The sequence below is a fragment of the Corvus hawaiiensis genome, chromosome 10 (genome assembly GCF_020740725.1).
Source record: "Corvus hawaiiensis isolate bCorHaw1 chromosome 10, bCorHaw1.pri.cur, whole genome shotgun sequence".
NCBI classification, from domain to species: domain Eukaryota; kingdom Metazoa; phylum Chordata; class Aves; order Passeriformes; family Corvidae; genus Corvus; species Corvus hawaiiensis.
Genome location: NC_063222.1, coordinates 25320578 through 25329443, shown reverse-complemented (window position 1 = coordinate 25329443; position 8866 = coordinate 25320578). Strand labels below are relative to the sequence as shown.

The following is an 8866-nucleotide window of genomic DNA, read 5'->3' as shown; positions in this document are numbered from 1 at the left end:
AATTTTAATGACATTAAAGGCTTCAATGAAGAGGCTTCTTTCTTTGAAGGATTGGATAGAAAATTTTGAATCACTTAAAAAAAAAGCCTCCATTACATTCCCCAATATGAAATGACAATTAATATCATAATTTATACTTTGTTTTCAATAAGAAACAATTCCACAACCAGAGGGGAAAGACTCTGTAAGGTTTCTTCTCCCCCATGTCCAACACTGGGACAAAATCAGAAGCAAATACCTAAAACCTGGACTTGGACCTAAAAGTAACACAACAAACAGTTCTTGGAGTTGCCTTTATTCACTCCCATTCCTTTAAGTTATTGCTTTAGGATAAAATTTTCTCAACTAAATTGACCTCAAGCTGTGTCTGCCCCAGACATATTTGTTTGTAAACTGTACAGATGACATTTATTTGCACAGATCAGCCACTCTCACCACTCTGAGCAGACCATAAGGTTGACAGCAGCCTTAGGACTCCACCATTCCAGGCTGGCAGCAGAAAGCCTCTGCAGAGCTCCCTCTGAGTCTCTGAATAAACATAAACAATCACCAGGAAAAGTTACCAGCCATAAAAACACTGGTTTATTACTCCCTGCACTTAAATGTTTATTCAAACTCACAGATGGTTCTTTGTAAATCAGATGAGAAATGAAATGAGACAATATGGCAGAAATGCCATGGCTACTCCTGGAAGAGATCAGGACTGCTTCCTATCTCACTCCCTACACAGACAGAACTGGAGAAGCTGGAATAAATAAGGAACATGCACAGGTATTTTGGACAGACACAGACACCTCCTCTGAAGGAAAGGCAGAATTTTTTTGCTGTCACAGCAAGAGTTAAAACCAACTCCATTACCTCTTCCTTAGAAAGCTCCTCACATCGCACCTCCCTGAAATTGCTCCCTGACTTAAGTAATCATCTCCTTCAGGCCCTTAAGCAACGACTGGAGCTGGGTGAGTGAAAACCAAATTTCATCAGTACCAGCTGAGGTAGCACAGGAGAAGCAGAGGTGTTTCTGGCAGTGTATAAAACACTGGCACTTTAGAAAGGAAGGAGTCCTTTCCCATCTGACAGGTTTTTAATATTTTCCCTCAGTGTGCCTGAGTGCTGCCCTAGGCATCCCAAAGTTTGCTGCTCGACATCACTCATTTCAGCAATTCTATCAGACACTGAAGGCAAAAATAAAACACATTAAAAAATATCAAGTCAGGCAAACTTGTGCTTCTGGGGAATCCAAATCCACAGCTGACTCCTAGGGAGAGCTCTCACTGAGTGCTATCACTGGTGGTCATGCAGCCAAGTGTCCAGGTGGGTGTTTCTATAAAAGCATGGAGGTGGATGTGTCCAAAATTTTTAAGCACTGATGGCACGAGCTGTCCATCACACGTCACCCAGTGTTGTCTCTGACAGTGGATTTTTCATTTGTTTCAGCATTTGAAGAGCTGTGGCTGATTTTCTATCAGGTAGCAGGGCTGCCTTGAGGCCCCTTTGTAGCTCCCCCATCGCCAACATGTTGCTGCTTCAGTTTCCATTATTTTTCCAACTTTCTACCTGTGTCCCATGTGCCTCACGCTGCTGAAGAGCCAGGTACAGGTTTTGTCCTCTCCTCACCTTTCTCTGTAGCCAGGGGAAATGTTGTGCAGTATTCTCAAGCAGGACCCTGCAGCCGCAGTGAAATAAAAAGCAGAAAATTGTTCCCAGATTTGACTCTTTTGGAGCATACTTTAAATTGATCATATGTGGGTCATTTTAGGGCAGTTGAGCAGGTTCCACCCAGGAAATCAGAATTTACAGAGCATGCTCACACCTCTGTCTGCGCTGTAAAATGAGCTTTACACTTTAATTTGCTTCCTTTTGCTCTTTGTTTTGAGGCTTTGGACTGTGGATGCCGGAAAGGGCTGGGTTTAGGCTCAAGAAGCATTTGGACAATGCTCTCAGGCACAGGATTCCGTGGGTTCTCAGGGCTTTTGGGGCTATCCTGTGCAGGCTCAGCACTCGATGATCCTTCTGGTTCCCTTCCAACTAGGACATTCCATAACTTTTTCAGAAAGAGAGCTTTCAGGTTTAGTTGTCTGTCTGTGGAGAATTTTTGTGTCAGAGCAGAATTTCAACCAGTCCTCCCTGTTCTTTTTATCATTCAAGATAAGAATAGACTTATTTAATTCAGGTCATGTTCCTTCCCTTTATTTCATTTTCTTTCCACAAAACAGAGTCTCAACTTCCATCTCAACACTCAAAATACACCATGAAAATATGCATCACTGATCTAAAGAAATGCAAATGCAAATTCCCCCTCTGTAATTGATTAAGCCCTCCTAAACATAATTTCATTCCAGGAAACTCCAAGCACAGGTTTAACCCCTGCTTTAGGTGCTACCTGGACATCAACACAACATCAACCACTTCAACAGTGCACAGGGTGAGAAAGTAGAATTTAGATTTCTGCTCAAATATCACCTTTAATTTTATCAATTTGCTCAGACACCTCCCTACACTTCAGCTATCGTACCTGAATCTGAATATAAAACACTTACAAAAGCCTCACTCTGAAATCCCCAATTCTGTTATACACAGAAGCAGATGCTCAGTCACACAGAAAGGAGAATTTGTGCACATGATCAGCTTAGACACAGAGAATTCAGTATTAGACACTGGCCACAAATCTCAGCTTTCAGAAGGCAAATGTCACACCCACCTCACACCTCCACAGGCCAAAACAGAACCCTGAAGAGTCATCCACAGACAGATGTGTTTGGCTATGAAAGAAATCCAAAAATTTACATATAAATAAAGAATATTTTTGGCCAGCAGGGCAACAGGTAAGTCAGAGGAGTTGTGTGCCCAAGCAGGAGCTGATAAAGCAGGATACCCAATGGAATAATAACCCATCCTACCTGTCTGTGGTATTTCAGCACCTCCCCCCATCCACTGCCCCTACAACAACCTCAGCCCAGCCCTGAGCAGGCAGAAGAGCTGAAGTGTTTGAAGGTGATGAAAAAGAGCCAGAGCAGAGCCTCCCCAGCATCCTGCTGGCCTTGGCACTCCAGGGCCTGGGACACTCACTGAACAAAGGGAAAAAATGTAAATACCTGAGCTGGAGATCAGAGGAGCAGGACCACATCACAGTCACCCACTCCCAAAGCCCCAAAAAGAAACTTGAACCAATAAAATAATTTTGTCTGGATTATTAAATCAAGAAAACACTGCTAATACCACTACCAGGAGCTAAGGACTGTTTCATTTTACTGTCTAGAAGAGCAGTCAGCCAGTCAGGTTACTTTACTTTTCATTTTGCATGCACTGGGACAAAACTTCACCTTCCCAGGACAATGGTAGCAAACACCACAGCACGAAAAGCAATTTTCTGAGCTCAGGATTCGTCCTACAGACAAACTCCTACCAAAAATCAGGATTCAGTAACTCCAAATGTCTGAATTAAGTACCCAGCTGTTGTGGTGGGCCCAGGACCCTGAGCCAGTCCAAGGGAATCATCCTCCACAGACAAATGAGTGCTCTCAAGATGAAAACAAAAAGCCACAAAATAAAATTGCTCACAGGTGGCCAGCAGCAAACTGGCTATAAATTGGATTATGGGCTTGTCAAATGTAATATCAACTGTTCTCTAGCAAATGGGCAAAGACGGTCCTCTCTGCTCCTCTGTGTGCTCAGGAAACTACAGAAATCACACCCCTGAAAAAAAAAAATTTAAAAATTCTTTATAATTTATTGAATAGCTTTAGATTTGTACCATAATAGAGCACTCAAAAAGCAATGTAAGATAAAGCACTCTTTTAGCTTAGACAGAGTGTTTCCAGTTACTCAGCTACTCCTAAAAGAAATTATTTACTCTTACAGAAAGCCGAACACTGGATTGTGAGAAAGTAGCTTCCATTTACTAACTTAAAGTTCTGCCACATGCTGCACAAGACAATTCTGCAGCTAATTTTCTTAATTTTAGATAAATTTCAGCTTCAGTGCCTGTCTTAAAACCCCAGTATTTAAAACACTTATCTGAATGTTCTGTACAAGCATTAAGCTTTATTGAAGGAATAAGAAACTGCACAGCAAATTTCCCCCCAAATTTACCAACTTCTGTTGAGGAGAGTCTCATTCTTAAACTGTGCCATTCTTGATGCTCTGCAGTCTCATTTTCCACATGCATCTTTGATCAAAAGCATCCAGATGTTTCCTTCTGGCTCTGCCAAGTGCCAGATTTCACATCCATGTGAAGTCATAGAAGTTCTGAAACAAAGAAGGAATTTTATGAGCATTATACAGTCAGTCTTCAAGGAATCTCAGGAGTAATTTGCCTCATCCCATGGATTGGCTGCATTAAACCTCTCCTAAATTTAATTACATTACTAAACAATGGAGCTACCATAGCTTTTACAGCAAACACAGCTGGAGCCATAAAAAGGTGAATTAGTCACATCCTATTCTAAGGACCAAGGGTGATCTCCTGCCAGAAACTCTCTTTGAACAGCTTAGCAAAGTTTTAATGTGGGGTTTTAATTGCTGCCTCTCATTAGATACAATGACTGGAAAGAAAAGCACTGATGGGGAGAGAAGATCCTTTAAAACTAAAAATTCTCTTTAGAAATAAATACATTTCTGACAGCCAAATTAAAAGCAAAGTTAACCTGGAAGTAGAACAAAGTTTCCAACTTGACTCTTAGAGCAGCAAGGTTATGGAAGCACCTCCCAAACATGCTATAGATGGCAAAAAGAAATTCACCACCACCACCAAATCACATGCTGCCTGCAAAATAAGGCCTTTCACGGAGAATTTTCTTCCCAAACAGGCAGGGAATTTGAATTCTCCTCCCACCATTCCATCCCCAGTGAGCTGTGTGCTGCACAGTGTGGCCTAACTCTGCTCCAGAAGGAATTCCACGTGTGGCAGCTCGACTGCCACTCAGCCACATCTCCAAGGGAACACAGACAACGATCAGTTCCCAGCCAGCAAATTCACAACTCAGCCATGACTTTGACTAAGGTTCCTTCCCACCCACAGCCATTCATTCATCAATATTCCATTTCCTCTGTCACACAAGAATTTCTGCAAGCTCCCACAACCAGTTTTAATTAGAATATTCTGAGTCATTTTGCATCAGCAACAAATTGGCACCTATTTACCTCCTTTTCCAGGCCACATTTGTTCAGTCCTTGGAATTGGCCTCCACATGAAAATCTATCCTTGAGTTCCTCTTCTTTTTCAGTAAGTTTTGAATGCCTAAAAAGCCTGATTTTTAATCCAATGCTTTTTCAACTTCCTAGAAAGCTTCTATATCATTTTTAAGAGGCTTTTTTGGAAAAATCTTTACATTATAATAAATTATGTCATCCATATACTTGTTAACTTCTCCTAAAATCTTCCAGGTACTGTTTATCTTCATAAAAGTAACACAGGTAACTCCCCAACATATGTTTGTCCATTCCTCTGAGCACGTTATTTTTTTTTATGCTGTACTAAGTCAGATTTGAATTCAGCTACACACCAAAACAAAGGCTGGTGTGAGAGTTCCTCCCTGCTGTTCCTTCTGCACCCAGGCAGATCTAAGTGGTGTCCCACAGCAGCAGGCTGGTAATTTCACATTTTAATTCCCTTGCAAGTATTGGGTGAAGACCATCTGGTCTTTGTGTAGTGTTCCTGCTCAATTTATTGATTTGTCTCAAAACTCAAGGATGCTGAAGAGAATAAAGCTGTTACAAAGGTCAACCCAGTCCAACAAGCCCTACAGAAAACACATTTTGCAAGATCATTTACCTAGAAAAACTCAGCTACAGATGTGGTGCCTGGTTTTGTGGGGTTTTGCCATCATTCTGGCTGGTTTATGTCAAGAAACAGAAGGGAATTTGACCAAAGTCATAATACTAAAGCTGCTCTCTAGCCCAAAATCATGCTACAAATCATTTACATTTATTAAGCCATTTACTTTTACACACACACCAGCTGAAAACACACAAACACAGGGTTAAGCATCTATAAATACATCCCTGCTCTTGCAATATGTAATCCTTCTATTTTAAATTTGATTCCCCTATAAAAAATACACAACAGTCCCTCAGTTTCACCCACACACTCTGCATCTTCACAAGTAAATTTACTCTGGTTTTCTCTCTATTTTTCCTTTCCCAGCTCCCCTCATCTTCTAAAACATATCCTGGAACTGAAATTACTTTTATTAGGGCTTTGTCTACCTGCTGCTGCATTTCTAATAAGCTAAAATAAGTAAATCCCCCTCATTGGATGGAATGGACACACCTGAGGTTGGGATTGATACAGAGGAATCGTGATGTGTGCATCCTGCAGGAGCTTTTAGTCCCTGGCTGCCACCCACACCAAAGAACAGCAGTTGATTGTTTGGGTTTCCTGAGCTGAGACAGATCTCAAGTGTTAGGAAGGGACCAGCAGGCTCCCTGCTGAGGGCTCCCTGCCAAAGAGGGGTTCTGATGGACAAAACAAAGGCTGGAGCCAGGAGCCTGCTGAGGGACACGGGTCAAGGTGCTGCTGAACAGCAGGGAATCCAGACAAAATCAGCAGAACCTTCCCCTGGCTGCAGCAAGGGCTGGGGTGGAGGAAGAGGCCTGGATACCTCAGTCCTGGAGACCAGAAATTTCTGTAAAAAGTCCCAAATCCAGGAAACTCACCATTAAAGTCCAATTCTGCTGTGCAATCAGCCACGGGGTTTTGTTGTCTCCTCTCCTCTCCCTCCATGGTTCATTACCAGCTGCAACGGGAAGGACAAGAAGAGATGAAGGACAAGCAGCAGAGTTTGAGGAGCAAGGACTAAATGCTGTAACAGAGGATACAGGAAAAGGAGAAGGAGTTGCAAATACTTAATTGCTTTATCTTGCAATAGATTGCACCCTGATTAGCACCACTGGAAGGAGAGGGCGCCAGGCTGGTTGGAGAATATGGAAAGAGAGCACAGGAGAACGAGGGAGGAAACTGGGCCAGGTCTCAGTGGTGTCCAACACCCACAACATTATTCTGCACAGGAGATTTTGGCAACAGGCAGTTTATTCAGAAACCAAGATAAAAGTTTGGCTGTTTACTGTCAAAGAGGATGCCTGAAAAAGCATTTCTAATCAAACCAACACCTTCACTAAGCAAAACAAAACCAGCTACAACATTGCTCAGTTATCTTTCATTTAATGCCAACCTCAGAATGGAGCAGCTGCCACATTCAGGTGACAATTTGGTTGACGTTTTGACACATCATTCACACTCAGAGCATTGTTCTTCTCTTGGAAGCAAACAGATTTTGCTTTAAATAGCCCACTTCATGCAGTGATACTTGCAGGCACAAAGCCTTGGGTGTCATTCATGAAAATAAACACTTAGCTGAGTTGTGAATTGTAAGACAACAGAATTTGAATCAAAACGAAGAGTCAAATATTGAGTGGATGTCACCAAAAGGAGACATTAAGTTTTTTTTTGTTTTTTTTTTTCAATTAAGATGAAATAGCAATAGCACCAACCAGGATAATTAGAATTTCCAGCATGTTTTTCCTCAAGCACTTGTTGAGCCCCTGGAAACAGTCACTGGCATGAGTGAGATGGGCACCACTACCCAGCTCGTGCTCTGCATCCTGAGCTGCAGTGCTGCAGGGGCTGCAGAACACTTGGAAACAGGAAAACTTTGCCAGTGAAGGATTCACTCATGTCCAATTTAGCCTCATCAAAGGAAAACAAATACTGCCAGTAACAGGCATCCAGCTCCTTTATGCTATTTCTGTCAGGAAAAAAATTCTACGAGTGTTTTTTTGTTCATTTAAGTTTGTGCCTATATCCACATTTAATGTCTCGTTTTGACTCAAATCCTGCTGTCCAACACTGAAATCCTACTGTGCTTTTGAAAATCACTCTGAATTGACAAAGAGAACATTCTCACCTGAAACAAAGCTCATGCCAAGCCTCACAAGGCTTAGTTCCCTTCCTTTGCTTATTTGCATTCACACAGAGACAATTTAGGAAATTAGAAGACATTTTTAAAGGTGTTTTAACCGAAGGCCTGTTACCCTTTGGGGAAACTGAGACTTTCAGGACAGGGTCACACAACAACAGCACAGGCAACAATGGTGGGAACAGAACTGGGCCTTCCAGGAGAAGAGCAACAAACCTGCTCATCCCTTGTAGCCTTTCCATAACCATTATCCACTGAATCATGGAATGGTTTGGGTTGCAAGGGACCTGAAGCTCATCCTGTCCCACCCCTGCCATGGCAGAGACACCTGCCACAGACCAGGTTGCTCCAAGCCCCACCCAAGCTGGCCCTGCTGCCTGTTTTGGAGGAAGAACACAAAGGAGATGCCATTCAGGGTTGAGTTTTTCAGTGGAGCTCTTCCCCCTCCTTCCCAATAGATTTTACCTGGAAAGGACACCTGGCCCTAGACATCTTCCCTGGATGAACTGTTAACAAACATCACTGCCCTTACTGAGCTGATTTCTGCCTTTCCAGACTGCAGGAACAGAATCCCAGCAGGAGCAGGGATCGCTGCAGTGCTGTGACAGTGATGTCCCCGTGCCTTGGCAGACCATTTAACACCCTTAATACCTCGGAGTGGCCCACAACTTTTGCTCTGTGTTTAAATTGATCAGCTTCTGAGGCTGCTTCAGCTTCTGAGACCAGGATTTTTTGATGACATGCTGAGAGCACAGCTGTCTGGGCAAGTAATCTGCAACTAATAAAACTCTGCAGTTATTTCTTTTTCTGATATTTGACTAAATGGGGGGGGGGGGGGGGGGGAAAGCTTTTGTTGAGCAGCAAGCATTCTATTTTGTTTAGAAAATTGTCAGGAAAGCAGCCTCATCATTCTTCAGCTGCCTTATTAAATGTAGATGCCATGCAAAGCAGTC

At 42.6% G+C, this 8866-nt stretch overlaps 1 long non-coding RNA gene across 1 annotated transcript; it reads right to left on the bottom strand.

Moving 5' to 3' along the window:
* Positions 1 to 598: 598 nt before the first annotated feature.
* Positions 599 to 7491, bottom strand: LOC125330866. The gene is made up of 3 exons (XR_007205731.1): positions 6655 to 7491; positions 4090 to 4245; positions 599 to 1663 (listed from the first exon to the last, which is right to left on the bottom strand). It is a non-coding gene; the product is annotated as an uncharacterized LOC125330866 (long non-coding RNA).
* Between the last annotated feature and the right edge of the window lie 1375 nt (positions 7492 to 8866).